This window comes from Danio rerio, chromosome 19 (genome assembly GCF_049306965.1).
Source record: "Danio rerio strain Tuebingen ecotype United States chromosome 19, GRCz12tu, whole genome shotgun sequence".
NCBI classification, from domain to species: domain Eukaryota; kingdom Metazoa; phylum Chordata; class Actinopteri; order Cypriniformes; family Danionidae; genus Danio; species Danio rerio.
Genome location: NC_133194.1, coordinates 38,647,902 through 38,664,308, shown reverse-complemented (window position 1 = coordinate 38,664,308; position 16,407 = coordinate 38,647,902). Strand labels below are relative to the sequence as shown.

The window sequence follows — 16,407 nt, the reverse complement described above, 5'->3', positions numbered from 1 at the left end:
TGCCTATAGAAAAGCATCATACCCTGTGAAAATCTATACCTTTACTCACATTACACGCTGCTTTCAAAAGACCTCCGGGGTAAATTTGTAGAAAGGCACAGGTTAGGAAAAGGCTAAAAACATTGCAAAGGCTTGTAAAGTTATTTTGAATGTGATTTGATTTCAGGCTGTATGACAAATAGTATAATAATTTCAAAAGGGTTTGATGATTTTCTATAGACACCGTATTTATTTTATGTATTTATTTTTTAATCCTAACTATGAATGTTTGTGTAACTTTTTAAAAATAATTTATATCAAAAACTGCACCCCTCCCCCTAAAGACATCATACAATTTCATAATTACTCATGTTATCATATGTCAACGTCATAAGTTTCTGTAAAAAATGAGTGAATGGTGTAATGTGGTCTAATCTAATATCATTCATTCATTTGGTAACACATTATTTTTATGGTCCATTGAGTATTTTTAGACTGTCTGCTTAATATTTGTTGAAACTACTACTCCAACTGACATTTAACTGACCATAAGAAACTTTGCAAGTACATGTCAACTTACACTAACTCAACCCCTAACAGTCTATTTATAATCTAATGATAATTAGATGGCATGTAGATCCAATGTAACTTAAATTCAACAAATGGACCATCAAAATAAAGTGTGACCATTACTTTTCTTTCGACTTAGTCTCTATTCCGGATGGCACCACAGCGAAATGAACCGCCAATTATTCTGGCATATGTTTACCGCAGTGGATTCCCTTTCTGCCACAACCAGTACTGGGAAACACTCATACACACTCATTCACACACACATACCCATACACTATGGCCGATTTAGTTTATGCAACTATAATCTGAGATGAAAAAAATATATTATTAATAGTAATAATAATAATAATAATAATAATAATAATAATAATAATAATAATAATAATAATAATAGTAAAGGGCTGAGAAATATACAAAAAACGTTTTTAATATTGTACGTTGCCATCCTGAAGAGGAAATCTAATGCCATATGGCTCAAAACATCTTATTATTTGTTTATTATTATTATTATTATTATAACATTATCTTATTATTATCTTGTTATGTGTTTAATATTATTAAAAGTTTCCCCTTTTAATTGCACCAATGCAATTTGTACTAAAATATAGGAAAACTGTACAATAAAGTAATGGCAAAATACTAATGGGAGATTTGAACACCTCCATTATCTCTACAGTTTTGACATTACAAACTAAAAGTAATCTTCATCTCACAAGATAAAGCCTTATTGTTCAGAATGAGGATATACTTCTTGAAAAAACAGCCTTAAAGTTAAAGAAACTGCATGAAGTACAGCACTGATGGTTTTGCTTTCTTAGGCAATCAGTGAGTATGTTTATATGGACACCAATAATTAAATTTTAATACAATTTAGACAATACTCTGATTAAGAGTATACCATGTAAACAGCAATTTTTGATTACCTTAATTTGACTAAAGTCATAATCAAACTAAACATAAATCGTTGTGGTTAATTTATAAACTAATTTCGAGAGGATCACCAGCTTATGATTGATCACAGCCGGTCCAGCATCAGTTCCATATATTGCACTAATCAGATGAATACTGACTCATTATAAATTACCAGAGTTTTCCATTTAAGTCATCTTTGTCTTAAAGAATCCTCCCTTCCACCCCTTCTCCTCCCCATCTCCTGATAGGGCGGCATTACAGCCCAGTGGTTAGCACTGTTGCCTCACAGCAAGAACGCCACTGGTTCGAGTTCTCACCACAACAAGTTTGCATGTTCTCCCCTTGTTTCCTCTCACCATCCAAAGACTTACATCATAAGTAAATTGACTAATCCAAAGTGGCATCTTAAGACAAACTTTTAGCTAGCTATATTTTAACTATTCCTTACACATTCACAAGCAGGGGAGTTCTCGAGAACTACCTGAACTCCCCTTGCCCAGGGCTTGAGGATATTCTGAGCTCAGGGCTCTTTTTCGTGGGACAGCATGCCAAACACGCTTCATTATCAATCATCTGCTAAGTGTGAGCTCTATAATTAAGACATGTGTAATATGCTAATTTTAGTTACATTATTGTAGTGCAGTACAGACATGTAAACACCGCAATCAAACTATTACCATCATGAAGGATTTTTCAAGATATTCCATACACACACGGTTTGACACTATTCTCTGCACCTACCGAGTCAGTAAAAGACCACAGACACATGTATCAAGTTTTTTTTTTTTTTTTTCTCGAGGTGCAGTATCAGATTCCATTAAAACAATACTCTTCCATAAGTCCTAACTTCATACTCACATCCAATACCTCAGTTTGTCACGGGGGACATGCATGAAATGTTCCTGAATGAAAGTGAAAGTGCAAAACTGCAGTTAAAGTCAACAAATTGAAAATGAAACTCTGGAGGAAACGAGGATAACGTGGTGACGCAATGACAATAATTGATCTATGTGCTGTAACATGTAAACGGGATCGTGAAAGGAACATTCAAAAGCAACTCAAGTAAACACCTTAATCATATTTAATTCATATTTAATTCAGATTATTATTCAGATTAAGGCAAATAATTCAATTACTAATGTCCATGTAAACATAGTCACTGGTTAACTATTGTTGGTTGATATTGATCATTTCAGTATTTCATTACATGAACAGATTTTTATTTTACTGCTATGCTGAATTATAAGTAAAAACAGTAAGCAGGCAAGCATACAGAGAGAAAAATTGAGGGATTGAAAGAGTAGAGAGGAAGGACAGAGATGGGTAGAGGGAACGCAAAGCTCATTGAGATGCAGAGGATATCCAGGCTGCAGGTGCACCCAGCTATTAAATCACAGCTTCTCTATCTTTCTCTCTCTCTCTCTCTCTCTCTCTCTCTCTCTCTCTTTCTCTCTCTCTCTTTCTCTCTCTCTCTTTCTCTCTCTCTGTACCTGACATCTGATCTGTCACATCCTCTTGTTGAATACATCATGCCATGTCCCGCTTTCCATCAAATATTTCTCCTTGCTTCTTTCAAATCCCATCTAGCTCTTCCTATGTTGTCTGCAGACTAAATCAGACATGCGCATGACCATGATGGCCTCACACCATTTATTTAATAAGAACACTTTCATAATGTAAAGGGTGGTTGATAAGTAACTAGGCAGTGCTTAATGGTTATAGAACTTGCAGTATCAATGGAGTCCTGATGGAGTCTCTAAACAGATGCCTGTAAATAGGATTTCAAATAGGATTTTCAGGTTTCCTGTGTCCATGGTACAAGCATCAGGCACAATAGACAGAATGGCTGTGTGTTCACCAAAACTGCAACCACGAACTGAAGAGCTTTAATAGGTGGTTTTGGTTTTATTTACTGGGGTTCAGGTGTTCTCAGAAGGATACCATTGAATCCACAGTCCAAGTGGGAATAGGAAGATCATTCCACCAGTGTGGAACATTGAATGAAAAGGTTTTGGAAAGTGACTTATAGCCTCTCTGCGATAGCATCAGAAGTTGGAGCTTCCTTCCCAAACTTAGGCTCCTGGAGGGGATGTAGACCTTCAGGAGCAGGTGGAGGCAAGAGTGTGCAGTGCCAGTGGCTGTCCTGTAGGCAAGCATCAATGATATAAACTTGATTCGAGCTTCAACCAGTAACCAATGCAGAGCAATAATTGTTGTTAATGTCAGCGCTGCAATTTTTGGGTATGTGTAGTGTATCAAAACAGTAAGCAGGCCTATTACTGTCAACTTTGGGCACTCATCACTTTTTCAGATTCTGCAAGTTGAAAAACGCAGCGCCCATCGGTGTTACTTTTGAGCTAGCTATCCTATCACAGTGGAGGAGGGGCGGGACGATATAATGCAACTGTCAACAAATAACCTGCTAAAGGCTGCTTCTGAAATCGCATGCTTCCATACTATATAGTATGCAAAAATTGGGTGCAAGCCAAGTAGTATGTCCTAAATCATAGTATTCGAAAACCAATATGTGAGAAGCACCCAGATGACCTATTACTTCCTGTGAGATTCTGAAGTATGCATCTAAGGGATGCTAATCTATCCAATGATGCCATGCGAGAGAATTTATGAATAGGAGTTGAAGCTAAACAACTAACAAATGACAAATGATGACAAATGGCGGATGTAATACATCCGAGCTCTATTCATACTACTCACGTTTAGAGTCTGTGGAACGTACTTTTCTAATTGTCATGTAGTAAATTTAAATTCAAACGTAGTACGATTTCTGACGCAGCCAATGACGTTCAACTTATAATGGTAAAGCAGGGATACTCTATATTGTAGCAACCGACTGAAATAAAAGCTGCACCACTAAAATGCTGATAGCTGAGCATTTTTAGAACAGGGCTTGTGTTTCTGAGGTGCAAAAATGCTTCGGTGAACACATAGCTTAAAGGCTCATTCACTCAGAACACGTTTTTTTTTTCCTTCCAGTGCTCTAATTTCCGGAACTTTTTTTTTTTGACGGTTGCACAATTATATGAACTCGTCTTTTGAAAATGTCCCACACATGAGTACCACATTTTTAGGTTAAAAGTACTTCAACTTTTACATGAAGCACCACTCATGCGCATCAATAGACCAATCGGAAGAACTCTGAAGTGGGACAAGGGTTGCAAGCAAGGTTTGGGGGGATTGACATCAAAACAGCATGTTTTTTGGGGGGTCAGCACTCTAAATAGTGAGAAAAAGTTTGCTCTGATCTGTACCTTAAATACTAATATTATTATAATGTATTGTAATATAATGTGTATTTTTATAGTGCATTTGTTGTGTACGGTCATACACCCAAAGCGCTTTACAATCATGAGAGGGATCTCTTCACATCACCACCAGTGTGCAGCATCCACTTGGATGATGTGACGGCAGCCACAGGACAACGGCGCCAGTGCGCTCACCACACACCAGCTATTGATAGAGCAAATTGAGTGGATGGGGATGATTGGGAGGCCATGATCATAAGGGCCGATTGAGGGACTTTGGCCAGGACACCAGGGTTAAACCTCTACTCTTTACGACCACAGACCACAGATTGAGCACCCTGCTGGTCTCTCTAACACCACTTTCAACAGCAACCTAGTTTTTTCCATGTGGTCTCCAATGCAGGTACTGACCAGGCTCAGCCCTGCTTAGCTTCAGTGACTATCCGGTCTTGGGCTGCAGGGTGATATGGCTGTGGCTGTATTAATTAAAATAATAAATAATATGAATATACAGTTAATAATAATGGATTATTCCTTCCACACGGATAGACACTTTTCTGGTCGAATAGGTGTTTGTTTCTACATATAGCCTAAAAGTAAAGTACAATAAGATGCATAATTTGACCAGTAACCTCTCAAACAGCTAATCAGGGGATATTGTAGATTAGAATACACAAAATATCCCAAACACTGAAAACTTAAATATGTTTTATTTAAAAATTAAATGTAATTTAAATAAATGCATACATTTGATTCACTGAAGGATGTGTTACCCAAAATAACATTACCTAAAAAACTTGCCCCCCTGATCGTGAATGTACAATCCTTATAATCCTTATCTTAATCCCTAAAAGTTTCTGTTTACAGGCACTTAGTGGCTGTGTCTGGATACCTTCAGTCCTGAGAGGTGCGTCTCACATTTTTAGACACAGAGATGTGTTATGTGTGAGGGACCCCTCAAAAGCATTTTACTGTCTATATAAAATATTAAATATTATTACAATTTTAGCTACGTTTCACCCACCCTGTACACTAATGCACTAAACAAATAATGCCTTAAGGCATTGCAGCATCAACTCATTCACACTGTCTATTCAATGTTATATTGTCATTTCTGACATAACCTGCACTGATTGGTCAGATCTGCCAGATCCAGTCTGTTGTGATTGGTCTGCTGTTTATAGTCAAAATCAAATCTGAATATCAACTACACAGGTTGCCTCAGCACTATGTAAAAACCAGCCTGATCTCACGAGAAAACATAAGTATTTTACGATTTGCCAGTTTAGTGGATAATTTGTATGAAATTGTACAAAATTGTATGATTTTAAAAAAGAGGTGTGGCACCTAACCCCACCCCTAAACACAACTTTCATTGAGGGATGAGCAAATCCTATTAAATTGTACAAATTGGATCGTACAAACTCACACGAATTAGCCACTAAATCAAAAAGTTACGAATTGCCGTGAGATTATGTTGGTAAAAACAGTGATAAAGGCTATAGTCATCAAATCGTCATCATTTGGAAGAGCATGCAAAGTGGATTTGAGAAAACATGAACCCACATTCTTCCAAGTCTCAGCTAAAATAGCCATGTTTGGTCTGTTGCAAAAGTAGGTTTTTAATGAAATTACTGATCACTAGGCAGATTGTTTTTATTTTTTTTTTATTTTGTGAAACTTTGCAGAGTTTTTACGTTCAATAAATTTACACTACATGCTAACATCTGCAAAAGCTAAATAGCAGCATTTAAAGGGGTTGTGAACTGAGAAATTAAAATTGTCTTGATCTTTTGATTATATAAAGGGTCATTGTACTATCAAAAACATCCTGTACGGTTTAGAACTTAATCTACAACTAATGAGCAGTAACCCCGTTTGAGATGTGCAAGCTGTCTAGCCAAAGCCAGTAATAAAGGCAATCCCATTTAAAAACACTGCATCTAATTGCTACATGCTTTCCCTTTTCTCTCAATGTTCCCCCTTCTCCTTTGTTTTTCTGCCTTGTATATTCAGAGAGAGAAAATAGATGTGTGAATGCTGAGAGTGCATCACATGCTATTATGCAAATGAATAGTAGGAGAATCTCACATGTACTGTGACTTCTTTTCTTTATGCGTGTACACACTCTCTAGACTTCCTTCACAATGTTTATATTTGAATATGCCACTTTATAAATAAATAAAATGCACTTTTTATCAGAGATGCACCACATTTCAGGCACACACGGATGCTGGTTTTGTTATTCCTGCCTATCACCATGGCGATGTGAAAATCCCACAGCACTTTTTCTCCTGGTGGCATTTAAGTGCTCTTTGGATTTCATTTATTTATTTTACTTATATTATTCAATAATGCATAAATGATTTGCAGTGCTTTTCTCTTATTCAAATGTCTATGAATTGATATCAAATATTTATCTTTTTCATGTACCGTCTACAATATATCTGTCAAGTATTATATATGTCAGAATGTGTGTGGAATCTCACATAGATATACATTATAAATGCACACAGTGTCACCGCTAATCTAATAAATGCTTTATATGGGACTTTTAGCTTTTTAATTATAATAAATGTTTATTTGTTCTATTTGAAAACCTTCTTCATTAATAAACAGCCAGAGTGCATGTGATAGACATGTGTATTTATGCACTCTTAGCTTCAGATGTTTTCAAACATTACACATTCAAGGTTTTTTCAGTGATTTGTCATCTACCTTTTAAGTTTGAAGTGTATTAGCAACAGGCAATAGACTTTAACTGACTGATTGCTAACCTACTTAAACATTTTACAATTAACAACTGTTCTGCTTTATTTTGAAACAAACTTTTTGATCAAATCAGACGACACATTGATTTAGTTACAATCTGAATTATATTTGTTTATTATTAAATCATGAAAAAATAGTCACTGATTCAGAAAGCCATTCATTCAACACTTGCATTATTCCTGAATGAATCAGCCATTTAAATGAATCAGTTGAATGAGTGGATCTCATTAAAAGCGCAGGTAAAGTTACTTGGTAAGATGACTTTTGCCACCTTTTAAGGAGTAGTCAATGATTCAGAAAGCCATTCATAAACAAGCACTTTCTTGATTCCTGAATGAATCAGCTATTTTAACAAATCAACTGAATGAGTGAATCTTATTAAAACAGTATGAATTGATGACTTACTCTTTAAGATGACTTGTTGCTACCGATTTATGAGTATTCAATGATTCAGAAAACCAATCATAAACAATCACTTGCTTTATTTTTAAATGAATCAGCCATTTTAACAAGTCAGTTGGACCAGTGAATCGCATTGAAATAGTGTGACTTGTTGCCACCTATTAACGAATAGTAAATGATTTAGAAAGTCATTCATTCATCACTTGCTTACAAATGCTTGCAAATCAACTGAATCAGTGAATCTCATTAAAACAGTGTAAATCGATGACTTTCTAGTTAATATGACTTTGCCACCTATGAACAAATAGTTGATGATTTAGAAAACTATTCATAAACAATCACTTATTTCATTCCTCAATAAATCAGACAGTTTAACAAATCAGTTGAATAAGCGAAGCTCCTTGAAATGGCATGAATTGTTGACATGCTCTTTAAGAGGACTTGTTGCCACCTATGAAGGAATGGGCAATGACTTAGAAAATTATTCAGTTATCAAGCCAGTTTAATGAGTAAATATCAAAATCAATTTTATGAGTGAATATCATTAAAATTGATGACTTACTTGTTAAGTTGACTTGTCACCTATTAACGAATAATGAATGATTCAGAAAACCAGTCATTAACAATTACTCGTTTCATTCCTCTATAAAGCAGCCATTTTTAACAAATCAACTAAATCAGTGAATCTCATTAAAAGTGTAAATCTATGACTTGTTAAGATGACTTGTTGCCACCTATCAAGGAATAGTAAATAGTTTAGAAAACAATTCATAAACACTTGCTTCCCTCTTGAATAAATCTGACATTTTAACAAACAAAATGAAACGGTGAATGATATTAAAAGTGTAAATCTATGACTTTAAAATGACTTGTTGCCAGGTATTGACGAATAATTAATTCAGAAAATCATTCGGAATGAGTGAATCTCATAGAAATAATGTGACCTGTTGCCTCCTAGTCAACAATTCAGAAAGCCATTCATTTATCACTTGGTTCATTCCTGAAGGAATCAGCCATTTTAACAAATCAGTTCATTTAGTGAATCTCATTAAAAACAGTATGACTTACTCTTGAGGATGACTTGTTGCTACTTATTAACAAACTGTCAATGATTCAGAAAATAACTTGTAAAAAATAATTTGCTTCATTCCTGAATGAATGAGATATTTTTAACAAATCAGTTGAATGAGTGAGTCTCATTGAAATAATGTAACCTGTTGCCACCTATTAATGAGTAGTCAACAATTCAAAAAGTCATTTCTTAATCACTTGCTTCATTCCTGAATGAATCAGTCATTTTAACAAATCAATTGAATGGTAACACTTTACAATAAGGTTCATTAGTTAATGCATTTACTAACATGAACTAATCATGAACAACACTTGTGCAGCATTTATTAATCATAATTGAACATTTACTAATGCATTATTAACATCCAAACTCATGCTTGTTAACATTAGTTAATGCACCATGAGTTAACATGAACTAACAATGAACTACTGTATTTTCATTAACTAACGTTAACTAACATAAACAAATACAGTAGTAAATGGATTGTTCATTGTTTTTTTTCATCTTAGTAAATGCATTAATTAACATTAATAAATGAACCTTATTGTAAAGTGTGACCAGTTGAATTAGTGAATCTTATTAAAACAGTGTAAATCGATGACTTGCTTGTTAATATGACTTTTGCCACCTGAATAAATAGTGAATGATTCAAAAATATTCACAAACTATCATTATTGATCGAATCAACCATTTTAAATCAGTTCAATCAGCGAATCTCATTTAAATAGTATAAATTGATTACTTACTCTTTAAGATTACTTGTTGCTGTCTATGAACGAGTAGAACCAATATTCAGACCGCCATTCATGAATGAATGAATCAGCTGTTTTGAAAAATCGCTTGAATGAGTGAATCACTGACAATTTATTTTAAAAAAAAATTAAAATATTGATTCAATAGAGGCAGTTCATTCCGCTTTGGCGACCCCAGATTAATAAAGGGACTAAGCCGAAAAGAAACTTAATGAATGAATGACTCAGTGGAGAGAATATTATCTCATAATGGAAAATGTTTTATTTTGAAAAGTGTCCTTTTTTTTTGGTTGGAAATGGCCAGCTTACATACTAGCAACAGTAGCCAAGGGGCGGAGCTTAGCAAATGATCAACCCTGAATTGCCTGCATTTGCAATTTGACATTTATCCCTTTCCTTGAAATCACGAAATGAATGCAGCGTGTTGCCATATTCTGAATGTATATTCTTATGGGGCCCATATTAGCAATTCATTGTCACGGAGGGTGACATTTTAAGTTGAAAATCCCTTTTTAGATTCCAGCCCATCTTCTATAGTAGATAATCTTCAACTGCCATTGTTAGAGGAGCAGTTTTGACATGCCTTCTCCTCTTCTGTCAGAATCTGCCACCAAAACTGTTGTTTACATTCTGCTTTTGACAGTCCATTTCAAAGTGGATTAGGGGATAAGGGCGACCTGAGCGAGTTAATTTCCGTTTGCCACCGTGGTAAAAGGCCTGGGATGATGAGGATTTTGTGTGAGATTCTGTCTAGAGGGTCATGCTCTTCCCCATTTTGTTGGGGCAGAATGGAATTATGGCTCGGTGACTGGATGGTAGAAATGTGTCATTCTTAGTATTTACACCACTATATACTGAAGGTTAGTTATTATGATTTCTTTATCTGAGAATTAAGAGAATTAAAACAAAATATAACAATGAAACATATTTAACACAACTGATTTACTTGGAATGTCTAATATACTTGATCCTAATGATCTGAGGCATCTGTTAAGTTGGTATCCAGTGAGCATATCTGTGATGGTCCTAGGCCATTTAGTGTTTTAAAGACAAGTAAAATACTTTTATATCTATTCTAAATGTAACTAGGAGCCAGTGTAAAAGCCTGAGGACATGTGTAATGTGCTTGGATTTTCTGGTTCTGGTCAGAATCCTGGCAGCATCGTTGTAGATGAGATGCAATTGTCCGACTGTCTTTTTGGGAAAACCAGTGAGAAGTCCATTACAGTAATCCACCCTGCTGCTGATAAAAGCATGAACATGTTTTTTTTAAGTCCTCACTGGGAACAAAGAATCAAAATCTTGCAATGTTTTTTAATTGATATATGCTGATTTAGTTTCTGCTTTGACATGACTACTGAAATTCAAACAAAACTATTTAATATAGTTAAATTATTATTATTATTATTATTATTATTATTATTATTATTATTATTATTATTATTATTACAGGTCTTGAAATTTTACCAAAAAAAAAATGTTTTACCAATGCGACCTCAAAATATATTTGGGAGCAATTGTGTATGTGCATAAATGTGTTGCCGGTTTTATTGCCATGCGATCAGTATTATTATTATTATTATTATTATTATTATTATTATTATTATTATTATTATTATTATTATTATTATTATTATTATTATTATTATTATTATTATTATTATTATTATTATTATTATTGTTGTTGTTGTTGTTGTTGTTGTTGTTGTTTATTTAAATTGTATTCATTTATTTAGTTTGTTATTATAATAATAATAATAATAATAATAATTATTATTATTATTATTATTATTATTATTATTATTATTATTATTATTATTATTATTATTATTATTATTATTATTGTTGTTGTTGTTGTTGTTGTTGTTGTTTATTTAAATTGTATTCATTTATTTAGTTTGTTATTATAATAATAATAATAATAATAATTATTATTATTATTATTATTATTATTATTATTATTATAACTGAATGTTGTTAATAAAATAAAATAAAATGTTTTTATTGTTGTTGTTGTTGTTAATAAGCCTCAGTTTGTTATCATTAATGATGTAATGTAAAATATTTTTTAACAAAATCTGTTTTGTCATCACATAAATAAATAGAATAAAATCACCATAATAATTTTAAAACATAATATGTACAAATATTTTAGATCATTGCTGTTAACTGTATTTTAGCTTGAGTGACCCTCCAACCTAAATAAATAAATTATTAAAAACCCCAAAGTGTTTAACTGTATTTTATCCTATTGTAACTACTCTGTTATGAATAGATTTGCTTTGTTGTATTAAAGCAGTAGGAAATTTATAAATGTAAAATAATGTCATTATTAAAATTGTAATATTAAGATAGAAAATTTACAGAAGTTTACTTCCCGCAGGTGTTAGTTCAATCTAGCACATCAAATTCCATCCTACATTTACATTTACATTTAGTCATTTAGCAGACGCTTTTATCCAAAGCGACTTACAAATGAGGACAAGGAAGCAATTTACACAACTAAGAGCAACAATGAATAAGTACTAAAGGCAAGTTTCAGGTCTGTAAAGTCTAAGAAGGGAAGTATTAGTAGTTTTTTTTTTTTGTACAGTTAGTGTGATATTCAAAGAGGCAATTGCAGATTAGGAAGTGAAGTGGAGACTAAATAGTTGAGTTTTTAGTCGTTTCTTGAAAATAGCGAGTGACTCTGCTGTTCTGATGCAGTTAGGGAGTTCATTCCACCAACTGGGCAGATTGAGCGTGAGCGTTCGCGAAAGTGATTTTTTCCCTCTTTGGGATGGAACCACGAGGCGACGTTCATTCACAGAACGCAAGTTTCTGGAGGGCACATAGATCTGCAGAAGTGAGTGCAGATAAGAAGGTGCTAGGCCAGAAGTCACTTTGTAGGCAAACATCAGAGTTTTGAATTTGATGCGAGCAGCAACTGGCAGCCAGTGCAAACGGACTAGCAGCAGAGTGACATGTGCTCGTTTAGGTTCATTGAAGACAACTCGTGCTGCTGCATTCTGGAGCAGCTGAAGAGGTTTGATAGAGTTAGCTGGAAGCCCAGCTAGTAGAGAGTTGCAGTAATCCAGTTTGGAGAGAACAAGAGCTTGAACAAGGAGTTGAGCTGCATGTTCAGATAAGAAGGGTCGGATCTTTCTGATGTTATAGAGTGCAAATCTGCACGATCGAGCAGTTCTAGAAATGTGGTCAGAGAAGTTTAATTCAATTAATTAGTCGATAGCTGTATTGCTATTGAGTCATTCTTCACATAATATACAGAAAAATCTTCCAGCAGTGTGGCCTTCAGCACAAATACCAAGAGTTCCTTTTATGTTTGCTATATAAACAGATTTAGAGATGAACGCACTGACAATGTAAATATCATAAATACAGCAAATGCCTGTAACCGTTACGATATATTAAGGTTGCTTGCAAAACACTTGTCACATCTATCAGTTCACTGCTTTATAGTGGATCTTTGTTTGTGTTACAGGTTAACAGTCAGCTTTTAAAGTGCTCTATGCGGCAGCAAATAAAGATCCGCAACACCCACGTTTCTCACTTTAAAGAATGTAATTTGTGAGTGCGAGCTCCTGGATGCACAGATGTAGGTTATCTGGGGTGTATTTTTTATGCATTATGCTTTATGCAGTGATGATAGGCTCAAGCGAGCGTCGATATGCATCCAAGATAATGTTTGTCCTCCAATGAAACCACGTTCACATTTTATATCACCTCAGAGCCCTGTAGCCTGCCTCACAGCCTCTATATTTTACCTCCATAAAGGAAACGTGTCAAACGGCAACTGTATCGTTCCTGCGCAGAGCTCAAGCAGAAGCCACAAAAAAAGTCTGATTTATATCTCAACGCAACTTTTTTTCCTGAATTTAATCATTGTCACCAGAGAAATTCACTGGACTGTGAACTTCAATGTAATTATAAGAATAACTTATCTCAGGTTTGACAGGTAACGCTGGACGGTGCACAGCATGCATGAAATTATGCCTTTGATTAACGTCCATCCTAATCAGCGCACGGACCTGTGGGCTTAAATGTTAGTCAATTAGGCTGCTAAACGAGGCCAATTAAAGAGGCCGAATAAAGAAACAAAAGTGTTTACTGTGGGTCAGGGTTTTTTTTAGGAGTGCAGCGATTGTCGATATTATGATAAGCGCTGAGGTTAGAAGTTCCTTCATTGGAAATACATGCTTATATCCAGTTAATTGTGAGGAATTCGAGCTCTGAAATAGCAGTGTGCTCATTTAGCAGGACATGAAATAGTAAATCCATATTGAGTTTTATTTCTATTTTGGTGCGGTTGGTTTGGGCAGGTGTCAATGTAACAGTCACACTCTAATGCACACCACAAGTGAACAGTGGGTAGAGAACAGACTACAAACAGACCCACCAGCACAATGTATTGCACATTTAGAAATATTAGTCAATTAGGCTGCTAAACGAGGCCAATTAAAGAGGCCGAATATAGAAACAAAAGTGTTTACTGTAGGTCAGGGTTTTTTTTAGGAGTGCAGCGATTGTCGATATTATGATAAGCGCTGAGGTTAGAAGTTCCTTCATTGGAAATACATGCTAATATTCAGTTAATTGTGAGGCATTCGAGCTCTGAAATAGCAGTGTGCTCATTTAGCAGGACACGAAATAGAAAATCTATATTGAGTTTGTTTTCTATTTTGGTGCGGTTGGTTTGGGCAGGTGTCAATGTAGCAGTCACACTCTAATGCACACCACAAGTGGACAGTGGGTTGAGAACAGACTACAAACAGACCCACCAGCACAATGTATTGCACATTTAGAAATATTAGTCAATTAAGCTGCTAAAAAAGGGCAATTAAAGAGGCTGAATATAGACCTTTTTTACATTTCCGTGTTTCTCAGTAGCGGAAGTCATCATAGTTGGGTGAACTTAGAGCGCAGGGAATGGGAGAATACAGCAAATTATGTATTACAATCCTATTTGCTGAAATAATAAAAGAAAAACTCTGCAATGGTGTTATCAAGACTTTCAGAAAAAAGGAAAAAAAAAATGTGTGTGACTGATAACGGCAGGAGAGATAGCGTCAAATTTACTATTCTCTCCATACATTTTGCATTACAAATACCAAAAATGTGTTTTGTAATTTGATGCAATAATGATTTAATACTGTACATACATAAATGCATATAAATGTTCATACATTTTCTTTTTTTTTTTTTTTAAACTAAATATTGATAATTTTTATAGATTTAAGATGCTGATGACCGTTAAATGCGTCATAGCAGTCTTTTTGAAAAGGTTCTATAGAAACAAAAGATTTTACTGTGGGTCAGTTTTTTTTAGCGATATTATGATAAGTGCTGAGGTTGTAAGTTCCTTCGTTGATGGAAATTCATGCTAATATCAAGTCTATCGTGAAGCGTTGGAGCTCTGAAATAGCAGTGTGCTTATTTAGCAAGACAAGAAATAGAAAATCCATATTGAGATTGTTTTCTTTTTTTGCGGTTGGTTTGGGCAGGTGCACTTCACTTCCTGCTTCGTTTGCTGTGAGAACACAATCCAAACAGCCCCAACGGCAGAAAGTACTGCACATGTTGAAATGTTAGTCAATTAGGCTGCAAAACGAGGACAATTAAAGAAGCCGAATATGGACGCTTTCACATTTTCGGGTTTCTCCATAGCGGAAGTTGTCATAGTTGGGTGAACTTAGAGCGCAGTGAATGGGAGAATACAACTAATTATTTTTACAATCTAATTTGATGAAATAATGAAAGAAGAACACCTCGATGGTGTTATCAAGGCTTTAAGAAAAAGGGGAGAAACAAATTGTATGAGACTAATAACGGCAGCCCGAAGAGAGAGCAATGTCATTCACTGTTCTCCCCATACAGTCTGCATTACATTAATTTAGTCATTCATTCATTCATTCATTCATTTATTCATTTTCTTTTCAGCCTAGTCCTTTTATTAATCTGGGTGTCATCACAGCGTAATGAACCGCCAACTTATCCAGTGAATGTTTAACACAACGGATGCCCTTCCAGCTGCAACACAGTACTGGGAATATTATGTCATATTATATTATAATATTATGTCATATTATATTATGATAAGCGCTGAGGTTAGAAGTTCCTCCACTGTTCAATGCATGCGGATATCAAGTCAATCGTGAAGCATTCGCACCAGCAGAGCTCCTATATGGCGGTGTGTTTATTTAGCAAGACAAGAAATAGAAAATCCATATTTCATATCCGAAGCGTAAGCGTCATAAATATTTGATAATAACAATCCCTTCCTGTCTGATGCCAAGTTCAGCTTGAAGACAGAACCGTACGCGGCCTCTCATCTGTGTCAAAAGGAAAAAAAAAATGACACAAAATAATAGAATTGTGTCAGAGATGAGGGTTTATCCTTTTATGTTGCGATTTGTGTTTGGACGCTTGCTTTGTATTCCAGCCGCTGTGTCGAAGAATAAGAGACAGGCTTCTGAGATTTGAGCGAAGCAGCGGCCGGGATGGGGCACTGCATAAAGGCTGATAATTCAAGGTAAAAGTGTGGGGAAATGTCACAGCCGGCCTCTGAGGAATATCAATGACTGAGAGATGAAACTGAGGGTTGAGAAGCAGCAGGCTGTACGGCCGTGCGAACAACAGTGATCAATCCTCTCAGTGTCACGACGGTCTAGCCCAGGGTGCTTTG

At 35.0% G+C, this 16,407-nt stretch overlaps 1 protein-coding gene across 2 annotated transcripts in view; it reads left to right on the top strand.

Annotated features, from left to right (window-relative positions):
* Window positions 1–16,407, top strand: part of csmd2 (CUB and Sushi multiple domains 2) — a 560,701-nt gene that overhangs the window by 467,598 nt on the left and 76,696 nt on the right. The window lies entirely within an intron of this gene.